This window comes from Gadus morhua, chromosome 13 (genome assembly GCF_902167405.1).
Source record: "Gadus morhua chromosome 13, gadMor3.0, whole genome shotgun sequence".
Lineage (NCBI taxonomy): Eukaryota > Metazoa > Chordata > Actinopteri > Gadiformes > Gadidae > Gadus > Gadus morhua.
The window spans coordinates 14,261,547-14,274,580 of record NC_044060.1 but is presented as its reverse complement, the minus strand read 5'-3'; the positions used below and the strand labels follow the sequence as shown (position 1 = coordinate 14,274,580).

The 13,034-nt window shown below is 41.2% G+C and overlaps 1 protein-coding gene across 1 annotated transcript in view; it reads left to right on the top strand.

The window, feature by feature from the left end:
• The first annotated feature begins 385 nt into the window (after window positions 1–385).
• Window positions 386–13,034, top strand: part of cdh22 (cadherin 22) — a 139,318-nt gene continuing 126,669 nt past the window's right edge. The window contains exon 1 of the mRNA XM_030375616.1: window positions 386–562. The gene's annotated coding sequence lies outside the window, so the exon portion shown is untranslated. The remainder of the gene's footprint in view (window positions 563–13,034) is intronic.

Genomic DNA, 13,034 nt, shown 5'->3' with positions numbered 1-13,034 from the left:
TTACATTTTGTTATTACATTTTGGATTGTTAAAGGTTCAGACGTCATTCACTCACACACAAGCAGTTTGTCTGTGTATATGTATATGCCTTGTGTGCTATATAATAGCCCTTTGGACGTCTAGGACCTACTATTGTCACACACTGTGTAAATATAACTTTCAATACATAAATCAGAACTCTAATCTCGGTTTTGGATACATATTTCTCGCTCCAATATGTGTATACACGACACGAGAAGCTATGTATTATATCATCCACTCTTCTCCATTACTATTATTCCCTCTCATCACAGATTAATGATCACACGGCAGTTCCTCGCGTCGCCACTAGGGACGTTCCATGCCGTTACTCGCGCAGCGCCCAGAACAGAGGCGCCAAAGAGCAGCGCGTGGCTCCACACAAGACACGCAGTCTGCCTCATCGCTCCAGCTGCTCAACGTAAAAAGGAATCGTATACAATTTTTGGGAGACCACAGGTCGAATAAGCCAGACACACACGTCCCCCTTGACCAAACTTGTCCGCGTAACGACGTTTTTTTTTCCGGCAATCGATAGCAAAAGGTAAGACTTTGGATCTTTTTTGCAATTTTGTTTGAAGGGGGGAAAGTTCCCGGTGGCTCTGCTCGCGCTGAACCTCCGCGTAGCCTTCAACTTCACCCACTACTGGGTTTCCGTTTGACGCTGTGGCGGTTATCGCGTGTGGGAGCATTGGGCACACTAGGAATGAGTGAATGAGGGAACCCGGGGTTATACAGTGCGTTTATGATGAGCTTCTTCGCACTTTGTAACCCCCCCTCCCCCAGCCCCTGGAATCACTACATCTGTGCATTCATTAATTTGCCATTGAAGAACGCCTTAACAATGTAACTTGTTGCGACACGTCGCCGTTTACGCGACAGAGTCGCCGAGGACGAGTGTTACCCGCTCGTGACCAAGGTTGGGTATATTTGATCATTTGAAAAGGTTTAGTATATCATATATCTGACTGTCTCAATCTGCATTTCTACACAGGCTGCCATGAATGCACTAATGAACTGCTCTTCGAAATCCAAATAGTAGTCTGCCCTAACAATTTACGCGTGATTTTATCTATAGATTTTATTGACCAAAACATATGCTACCCACGCCTACATTTTTTATTAATAAAATATAATAAAAGTCATTTTCGCTCGCGCTCTTCGGTTTGCAGGCAGCAACAATGTAAGGATTTACTGAGCGTTAATTGATTTCTAAATTATTCCAATGCGTGTGTTTTAGTAGAAGGACCAGATCGCCTTTGCATGCATGGGGATGCGTTTCCGGCGACCGCAGCCACTTGATGCGCCAATAGGACGTATTCTGGAAACTTGGATGCGTGCCACTGCATGTGCGCTAAAGGCAAACCACGTTGGACTATGATGAACTATGGGTTTAGTTGGGTTCATTTTTTTGTGATCGCAGGGGGATGAAAATGTTGATCCTAATGGCATCTTATTGTCCCTCTTTCCCCTTTCATTGAGGTGGGGAAGTGACTAGGACAGATGTATGAATATGAATACACAACCTTATTTAATAATTATTCTTCACTTACTTCCTGCGGACATTTAACCCATGTGGCACCGTGAAAAGAAAAACAAACTTCATTGGATTAAATTAAACTCTTGTTTGGTCAGATGTTTTTTTCCTGATATATATTGTCTAGCTCTGCCGCTCAATTCGTCCCCAACGTGTTGCCAAGATTCATTACATCGTTCTAGTGAAGCTAATTTGTATCGTTAATTTTTTAGCGACATGATATTTGGGTATTTAATACCATTATTATTATTATTATTATTATTATTATTATTATTATTATTATTATTATAATAACTAATAACACTTGATTAATAAGCAATCTCATATAGAACACAGCTTGATCACAGCGAGGTACTTTCATAGTCTATTTGACTACTATCGTAATTTGCTTCACTCTCAAAGAATAACCAGTTACGTTGGGCAATTCTTTACAGCTAATATATTTCACAAATCAACTTGATTTATGAAAACATTCCTAACCTGTCTTCATATTTGTTCTGTTCGAGCCCCCTTCGGCCCGCAGGCGATGGGAACAAATTAAATACTATTCTCAGCAGTGTGGGGTGGGCTCTGTGCTTAATACGAGAGAATATGATTTGTGACCGAGAGGCTACTGTTCTTTCTCTTACAGCCTGAATATTGCTGACTGACCTTGGTCGAGGTTAAAGTTTACGCCCCTGGGTTTTCTATTTGTGTTTCTGTGTGTCTGTGTGTTTTTGTGTGTGCGTACACGTATGTGAGATTGTTTCCAAGTATGCCTTGTTTTATTTTTTGTGCTATTTATTCTACTTTAATTGGTGCTCGGAAAAAACCTGTGAGAATGGCCTCTGGTCCCAATTGCCAATCAATGGCTTTAATTTTCCAATTAGACGGCACTCCATAATACATTGAGCCAAGGTGGCGCGACCTCCAAGGGGAAGGAACCATGACCTTTATTGACCCTAGGGTCGGATAATAGATCTGGCCTGACACAAGTTAGGCCCCACATTGGATGTGTGAGAGCGGAGCCTCAGAGGCAAATTAGCTCGGAGGACACAATGGTGTGCAGTGTGCAGGCAAACGGCTTATCATTGAACTTGCCCTTTTTTTGCTTACGTGTGAGGTTTCTCTTCTTAGAGACCGTGGCATCTTGGTATCAGTGGATTACCTTATTAACAACTCTAATCCCTGTTTATTCATGATACACGGCAGCATCATGAATCTTTCATTACATTTATTCAGATCGAAGCAATGAAGTAGATGTTGTCAAGAGGTTTAATTGTTCACGGTAATGGTTTTCCCAGCGATCGTTCAGTTATGAAAGGTAACCGATAACAACAAGTTTATCTCAGCACTTCAACATGCCAGACGTTTGAGTGTGCCTGGATCTCGCGTGTCCTTCTCTGATTGCGTTTGATCAAATTAGTCCAGGACATGGTTTAAGTAAACTTGATTAACGTAAAATTTAACTTTGAATGACAGCGTGTGTCATATCTGTAGCATATCTGTAGCATATCTATCAATATCTTATCAATGGCCTTTTTAATATACTGATGTAAACGACTACAAATGGGACTAAAATGTGGCATTATATTCATTGCTCTTTTTAGCTAAGCTTCTTACTGAGCGGCTGTGGTCCAACGAGTGTGTAGAGGAGCATGACGCCATTGAAGGCTCATTGTTATTTACGAAATTGAACTGAACGCATCGTGAGGAGCTCCTGCGATCCCCGCCATCGTTTCAGGCTGGCAGCATGACACACACGCCTGATCTCACACACACACACACACGTCACACGCACACACACACAACCACACACACACACACACACACACACACACACACACACACACACACACACACACACACACACACACCAATAAATGCATTCAAACACACACACACACACACACACACACACACACACACACACACACACACACACACACACACACACACACACACACACACACACACACCAATGCATCCAATCACACACAGTTTCAACCATGCACAAACACAGGAACACATACACACGTATACAATCACACACATGCTTGCACACGTACACACACACACACACACACACACACACACACACACACACACACACACACACACATGGTCACCCATGCAATCACACTCAGACACACGCACACACACAAAAAAACACATACACACACACCCATTATATTACTGTGAATTATTTTAAATCAAGTGCTCCGTAGTGGAAACAATGATTCTTATTCACCAAGTTGGGATGCAGTGTGATGTCCAGGGAGGGCGAGGCACTCACAGAGTGAGGGAGAATAAGGTAGACAGTGGGAGAGAGCAGTACAGACTGTGACGGGGTGGTGGTGGGTCATGAGGTGATAGATGGCAGTGTTGAGGCTGTAAAGATGACGGATACCGCAGCCTCTTCAACAGAAGAGGTTGCTAGGCTAACGGGGAGGAGACTTGTTAGATGAGCTAATTGATCTGGACCTGTCAGGGGACTTCACAAAGACCAGTGCCCTTTATTACTGCCTAAACCCGCGCATACACGCACTGCAGGCACACACACACACACACACACACACACGCACACACACACACAGTCTTATAACTAAGAGATAGAGCAGAGGGGGTCAGAGGGTAACTGGGGAGGTTGATCCCTGGGGAGGAGAGGTTGTCCTTGAGCAAGAGACCCAATGCCCCTGACTGCCCCCAGGGTGCTGTTGGTGGCCTGGAACCGTTGACTCTGCAGTCTATGTTGGTGTGAAACTATGAGACATCAGTTGCAAGGTGTTTCCAGTAAGCACGATTATGAACAAAATAATTGCTGTTTTGTTGCCAAGTATTGTGATCACAATAATTCATTGTGATTAACAGATTATGGATTCAAGTAATATTCTGTACCGCCTACTAAAAAATAAGGTGTAACAATTTGCCATTAGATATTAATGTAGCAGTCATACTAAATCTGATTTATTACTGTTTTACACATTTTTGTCTCTTGTATTCGTAAAAAACTAATTTAACTTTCACGATTAGCCCATTTCAGTCCCCAACTCGCTATTTTAATGTGCTATTAATTGTACAGCCCTATTTTCCATTGGCAGTAGTGGGGAGTGTAAGCAACATGCTTCCAAAAGATACTGTGTACATCAAATATATAATGCATGTTTATGTGATTACCACCAGCACTACCATCGCTGGCGTCTAAAGTGAAGTCCCTCAATGATTTTATGACTCTCGCAACATCGAGGAGCGATCCCGGTTGGCTAATGAATGGTTTTACCTGAAACAGACTGAACAACAAGCTAAAAGAACAGTAATTCACAGAGAATACTCAGAGGAGCATATGTTTTATACACAACAGAGTATATTCTCTGTCAAATAGGAGAAGTATGTAGCTTCCAGCTAAAAAATACTATTCCAGAGTGGTAATTTTCTATTAGCTGCACTCCCTAGCTTGAGTGACTGATGTAAATCTTTGTATGATGATAGTGATTGTGCGGTGTTGTTGACATTCACCGTAAAACATTGAAGCATGAATTCAGAGTCCATTCCTGGACAAAATAAACACAATGGCAAGGTGGATATTTAGTTTTCGTATTACCGGCAATTATTTTGTGGAGGCGAGATTGTGTGTGCGTGAAAGTGCACACAGACCTCCAGACCTCGTATCTCGTTGGTGGGCTGCAGGTTTAGATTTGTTTCCCCCTTCAATGAGTGGGTGGCAGAACTACTTTGTAAACAGGCCATTCCTCACCTGACTGTCACAGTTCACATAGGACACTTCCTTACAGTTTGGAAGAAAAGATATTGGCACAGCTCCTGGGCAGGTGGCATCATGTCATTGTGTAAGTTTGGGAGCAATGAAGGCTGCCAAGGTATAGGACAAGGAACCGAGTTCTGCCATCTTTTATGGCTGGTATTCCAGGACTTTATGACACCAATGTGGATGACGACACAGACATGCGTAACAATGCCTACACACACACACACACAAACACACACACACACACACACACACACACACACACACACACACACACACACACACACACACACACACACACACACACACACACACACACACACACACACACACACACACACACACACACACCCTACATACATACACAAGCGCACTGCACACCTACATACACATGAGCACACAAAAGAGGATTTGCCTTTTTGTCTGCAAATGATTAAAATAAACAAGGGATTAGAGTTGATACGGAAGGATAACTTATTATCATATTGTTTGGTTTGCTATCTCCCAGATTTACCCATGCGAGAATAATCTTTGCGGTCATTTCATTGCATGCAATGGGAGTTCATTTAATGCCTTTGCTCTTCAATCTGACTTTGGTACCTGGGACTGTGATGTTGTGATACTCACTGTGTTTGACAGCGATATATGATGTATTTATGCCTCTGTCTCATTTGTGATCACCGGCTGACTGCAACCAATGACACTTTTTTGCTCGGACTGGAGATGCTCTCTGACAGCAAGAATTCCTGAAATGAGATTTATGATAGAATGCCAATCTCTGAGCTGGCCGTGCTGATACAGGTTCACCCTCACCAACAACAAACTCTTCTTCCTTCCTGGCCCAGACTTGGTGGTGGGATTCAGAATGATAATAGTGTATATTTTTGCTTTAGACTAAGGTTAAAATCACATTATGATTACATGTTCGAGCTTTCAACAAGGGACACATATTGCAATTAATTTCATTGAGGTAATTATGTTACAAACAAATCATTTTAAATTAAATAAGAGTTTTTTTTTTTTTTTTTCTGTGCTATTGCCTTTAAACAGTATCTGATCGGTCCAGGGATTTATAATTTCTTTGAATTGGTCTCAAGGCTAGTTATTATTATCTATACTGTCAATTTCACCTACTGACCGGAGGAAGGGGCTTAACAATTCACCCTATGAAACCTTGGCAATTAAAGTACAAACCCACCAATTATTGTTAGTCACAGTAAACTTTGTTTTTTTTAAAAAAAATGGAAATTATAATTACTAACATGACCTTGGCAGGACATAATATAGTAGCTTTCTAATTATTGTTTCTTGAGTTTTGGGTAATGCAGAATAACTGCCTACAATAGAATATGTCGATGTTAAGGCCTATACAAAACTCATGGTAGCCAGATGCTGTGTTATTAATGATATTACTCCAATTATGTTAATAATAATAATATTTGAAAAAAGAGCTTCTGTTACCTCAACAGCTGGCCAATAGCGCGCCTACAGATGAGCGAAAGCCCTTCCGGAGCTGTATGTGTGAGCATCCCTATTGGCTTATCCCTGACTCCCACTCCAAACAGAGCAACACTTGGAAACCAGGACTGGTACTTACCCACTTGGCCTTCCTTGAATAAATAATGCAGGGATTTGGCAATGCTGTTCTTTTTTTTGTTTCTCTCTAATTCTCTCTCGTCTTCAGTTTTCTATCCCTCCTCCTCTGGCAATTTGTCCACGGTGTGAATAACTCACAGCGCATATTGAGCAGCATTCTGCGTCATTTTTGATTGTACGCTATGATTGTTCTCAGACTCAGTTGTAAGTGACTTTGGATAAAAGCGTTGGCTAAATGGCTAAATGTTAACGGGATGTAAATTGTCTTCTAGACAATATCAGGTATGCGGTCGTATCAAGCTGGATGAAAAGGAAAAGGAAATGTGGAACATTTCGTCCAAATAGAGCTATTGAGTAGGATTGGTTGGAGAGTGACATAAAGGAGCTCAAGGAAAGTGTTTATAGACAAGGTATGAAGCATGAACATTCAATACACTTTCTCTAGACTAACACAAAAAAAATGTCTGTCAGATTTCCAATAATTGGTGGAATTGAGAAGCATGAAATTAGTCTTTCTTTGGACTTGGATAATCCCTCCATTCTCCAAAAAGCAATATCACAAGATAGGTCTTTCTGGGTAAACTCACCACTGAAAGCATGGATCTTAGATGCTTTTTCTAATTTCATAATTCCGCTGCTTTGGAGAGATATAATAGAAAAGTGGAAAGTACAGTGCTTCTTGTGACACAGGGCAGCTGGGAGAAGTCACAAAGCGACACTGCTGTGCTTTATTTAACCATGGATGGATACATTCATGAATTAATAACCTGAATTATGTAGGTTTTCCAGTTTGATCAAACACCCCTTGTGCTCCTTCCTCTCAGTGCGTGTCCCGCTCTTTGCAGCACACACACAAACAAGCAAAACTGGGGATCAGAATTTGAAAAGTTTTCCTGCTTTTTGCTGAATAATGCATCCGAGGCGACCTCGTGGGGATAGTCGTACATTCTTTACTAATGGTAGTAGTTTGTTTTTTTTCAAGGCAAAGTGTACGCGCACACACACACACACAGACACACACACACACACACACACACACACACACACACACACACACACACACACACACGTAAACCAAAAACCAAACTGAACAATCTGCACACACTCAAGCACTTCCCCCGTTTGACGCGTGCATGGTTAATAAGGATTGCATACTGTATGCTATAAACAGTAACGCCTACATGCACACGTTTGAAAGCTGACCCTGGTATGAGAGGATACATTTGTAATCATTACATTTGCACAGCTTTGAAGCAACCTTTGCATGCTGGTATGTTAGTGAACGAACTGAAAAGGACTGGTGATGGAGGTTATCGAAAAGATATTCACAGCTGGCCCCAAAATGAGCAACTATGTGCTATGGGATGTCATCTTGGGATGACATCCCATCTTGTCATCTGGGTCTCTCTTGTAAAAGAGATTTTTAATCTCAATGAGACTTCTCCTGGTTAAATAAAGGTTAAATTAAAAAATAAAAATAAATAAATCTAATATAGACCAAAAATGCTTGTTTACATTATATAAATGTTTAATTCAAAATTAATGCAGAAAAAGTTTCTACATTTTTTTTTAAACACTCTCAACTGCTTGATGCTGCACAGAAAATGTTACAGACAAAACAAACCAACAAACTCAGACAGCTCCTCCCGCTGTTCCTCCCCCTTAGTTATATTGCACTGACAGAGCGCACATCAGCCTTATCTCTATCGATGGGCTCCAACATGGCCTCCGGGGGCCAGCCTCTGTGAGTAATTGCCCCGCATCGCAGATTACGCCCAGGCATCCATCAGCCACCACTCCGTCTGCACCGGCCAACTGAAGCTGTCGCTCGCCGTGTCCCGGACAAATGGGCGCTAACACGGTCAATCTACCAGAACAACACCCGCTCTTCCATATAGAACAGGCATTCGTATTAATGGGGGGGTCGGTTGGCTGGGTAGGGGGTTGGCGGTTTGCGGTGTGGGTGTGTGAGTGTGTGTGTGTGTGGGTGTGTGTAATGGCTGTTCCATTGCGAGAAGGGGTGGACTTATGCATTCTTTGAACCATAAACCTCTTTGTGAGGAACTCCATGCACAACTCGACCTGTGAGCTTGAAATGTTTTCAGATCACAATTCGTCTTTTTTATCCGTCTTTGATCTAAATGCAGCTTGTTAATGTTTAGCATCTCTGGAGAGTTCCATCATAAATCCATGGTGATTAAGATAACATTAAATTAAATTAATGGAAATCGATGGGTACAGCTTCTTCATGTGCTTAAGTGTGCTTCAAATTAGCCTGTTGGCTTATTTATAAGTCAGCATTTTTCATGGGGAGAGAAAGCATTGAACTAGGGCCTTGTGCTACATGGCCATGGGCTAGCCCAACAGTGACCAGCACCATACTACAGTGAGAAAAGTATAAGAATGGTGTAGTATAAGAAACTCTCGATGAAAAGTGTTGTTGTTTTCTCTCTCTCTCTCTCTCTCTCTCTCTCTCTCTCTCTCTCTCTCTCTCTCTCTCTCTCTCTCTCTCTCTCCCCCTCCCTCCCTTGACCTCTCCATGTTCTTTTATGTCCTCTACAGCATACTCTTTTGATATCTAGTATTTTTTTCATTTTCAATCCATTGTAGCTTTGTTGTTTACACAAACACACACTACGCATTGACAGACAAACATTGACACGCACACAAACATTCACATACATGCATGCACACACACACAAATAGAGAAAATAGAGAAAAAAACAGGCTGGCATGATGATGCACTCGCAGACATACAAAAATTTTTTTTGTTGTCCTCGTCATCTTTCCGTTTACTTTCTGTTCCCATTTCTCTCTTTTCCATTCATTTAAGCTACACACACACACACAAAGTCAACCCTATTTGTCAGACTTCTGATGTCCAAGTGCGTCTGCAGTGATGACAAAGGGACACCTGACTTAACCCTGGTGGCTGGAGACACTGTCCGATGAAGCTTCCTGCTCGGTAACCACCTCTGTCTAAACTTCAGACTGATTCCTAATAAGACAACTCTCCTGAGAGAGGAACCCATGTAGTAGTAGAAGTATTTAGATGTGACTAGTTTTAGTATTGAGTGTGACATGTAACACGTTTTCTGAAACTATAGCTACATTTCTCAAAACTCTAACCACAAACCTGAGAAGAGCTAATCATTTTGTCAAAACTACACAAATTCTTCTCAAAACAGTTTTTTTCCCCCACCAAACAGTAAACACAGCTATCAAATGAATATCTCTTAGAGAGCATCAATTAAACACTGTTGTGATCAATTCAAAACAATTCCATCAAAATACTATTTACATATGTTTTGGCTTTATGAGGCCAAAACATATGTAAATATGTATAAAATTGTTTAGAAATAGCTTTATTTTTTAAAGGTGTAGGTGGTAGATATAGTACAAAGACTGTTGCCATATTGTAAGACAATACTTTGAATATATCACATAAATATTGCATTGACACAATCGTATCAGAATAAGATACAATGCATATTTGTCTATCCAATGAGCTACAATGGGCTAAACTCACAATCCCAGCTTCCCAGAGTCATACTGTAAACCTATAGTTGATGCTGCAACATTGTTCTGACAATACACCAATGTTACCAATTTTGGTAAATTACAGTACAGTAATTGCACTGATAAGTCAAATGAAAAACACTACAATAAGAAAAGGTTTAGACTATCTTTCGGGGATGTAACGATGAAATCACTGCAAGTACAAGTACAAAAAGGTAACAATGCAAATATATATTTGTCAGCTGAACTGACTGCATTCAAAGCTTTTCGTAGGCCAACAGAAAATAAAAATAAGAATATAAATAAGGTGAAACAGATCTACATGTAAATCAGTATGTATCCCACCTCCAATCCTGATCAGGCCAAAGGACCATATCTACAACACAGTAGAGCTCACTGAGTCCCCTTTTATGCTTTGACACATGAATTGAAGTGTTTTGCCAGTTGAGTTTGAACAGGTCAAGTGAGTCAGACATATTGGTAAATAGTTGTTGCGTTTTGAAGGCCAGTGTGATCCAGGTGAACCAAGTGTGCAAAATGATGAGATTTGTGCTTAGAGTTTAGCAAAATTGTGAAAAAAGTGGAATTGTGCTTTAGGGCTGTCAAAATTGCTCAAAAATGACATTCGAATGTTCGTTTTGAAAAAAATCACGAATTCGAACTATTCAAATATCTGGTTGCCTATTTTACGCAGTTGCCGTCAATATGTCAATAATGCGACAAAACCATGGTTCAAATTAGTGGGATATATATATATCCTATAAACAGCCCAGTAACGTGGAGGCCTAATCATGAAAAGCCACAACTTTGTATCGCTTGCATTTCACCACCACACCTGCAAGCGCCCAAACTATAGTAATCTAAAGAAGACGCCCGCTTCTGAATGTTACAAAGTATGCTAGTGGTAACGTTCCTTGCTTTGATTACCATTTATCGAGAAGGCCTATTAAAATCGATAAAGAAAAAAATGCATGTCGCCTACGTCTTCCACCATGCCAGCGAAAGGGCCAGCACTACGCACCGTTCGGATTCATGAAAAAAAAGCTGTCTCGGACTTTGCCGAGAATATTGCGTTATAGCAGCTTTCACCAGCCAGACTACTAGCTCCCTGAGCTCTACTTTGGATGCTTATTGAATGGCATAGCCGAGCTGGAATACCTATATCCAAGTACGGAAACCCCGAGGGGATAAAATACATTCGCTCTTCACAATACTAGTCTGTTGTTTGACGTTTTTTCACATTCGAAAATTATGAGGGACATCGCGAACAGACAGAGGCTCATTCACAAAGCAGATAGAGGCGCTTGTACCGCGGGAGTGTTTTTTCACATTCGAATATTAACTTTCACGTTCGAATTCGCGTTTTTCGATACATTTCGAACGAATATTCGAACTTCGAATATTCGTTGACAGCCCTATTGTGCTTGGAGTTTAGCAGTCTGGAGTCTTGTAGTTGATCCATGAGCTTCAAGTTTTCAGAATTGTGTGCATAGTTCAATTTTTTCTGTGTACAATCGAGAAAAACTGTAACACCAACAACAAAGGAAGTTGTTGTATGGCGCATTTTGGTTTCTATTGTTGCATGTTAATAGGGAAGACATGATTTGCACCCCTTCCAAAGTATAAGTTAATGTTGCTGTATTTTGACTTTGCATTAAACATTTCAGCACAGCAGATTATATCGTAAAAATGTAAGATATAAATTGACATTGAGTAACCAGAGGTTTAAAACACGATGTTTCACCTCATGCATACTCTTGTATCAACGCGTTCTTATTGTTTTGAAGGAGACGATTCTTATATCTTGCTTGCTGTGAATGAATCTTTTATGAGCAGGTAGGGGTTAATTTGCGTCTCCTCTCAGAAACGCCTCCAGTTAGGCTGTGGGAGGAAGAAATCATACCCCAGGACCCTTTTGACACACACACACAGACACACACGCACACACCTACACGCACACACACACACACACACACACACACACACACACACACACACACACACACACACACACACACACACACACACACACACACACACACACACACACACACACACATTCAGCCATACCTCGCTCTCTCCTCAGCTGACCGTACCCAACTCAAGTCAGAGGGTGGCTTTCTTTTCAAAAAATATTTCTACATTGGTATGACGACACTGCAGTACAATAGTTATACACACATTGTTATCGTTCTCGACCCTCAAACAAACTTAAAAATATAAATAAAATAAAAACTGGGGATGTCCAGGGATTGTTACAGAGCGTAATCTATTCCATTTCCCAGCAGTTTGTTAGCTTCCCAGGGTTAACCCTGTGAATACATTCAGTCTGTGTGAGACAAATGTGTATGCGTGTGTTAGAGTAAATTTCAGATACTAAATTTGCGCTATTGTTCATCTTTCTTGACAGAGAAGATACAGGGGTGGGGGGGGAGGGGGACACAATATAACATTCAAAGTTACAATGTTGCAAGATAACAGCAGACCCAAACTCAATGAACAAAATACACTAAAGGACGGTTAGTGTCACGTGCGCCCATTTTTTCCTTCCGTAACTTGGTTACGCAACGCAGTGCTTTTATTCGCTAAGAGACAAGGCTGGGCAGGGCCACCTGTTACTCG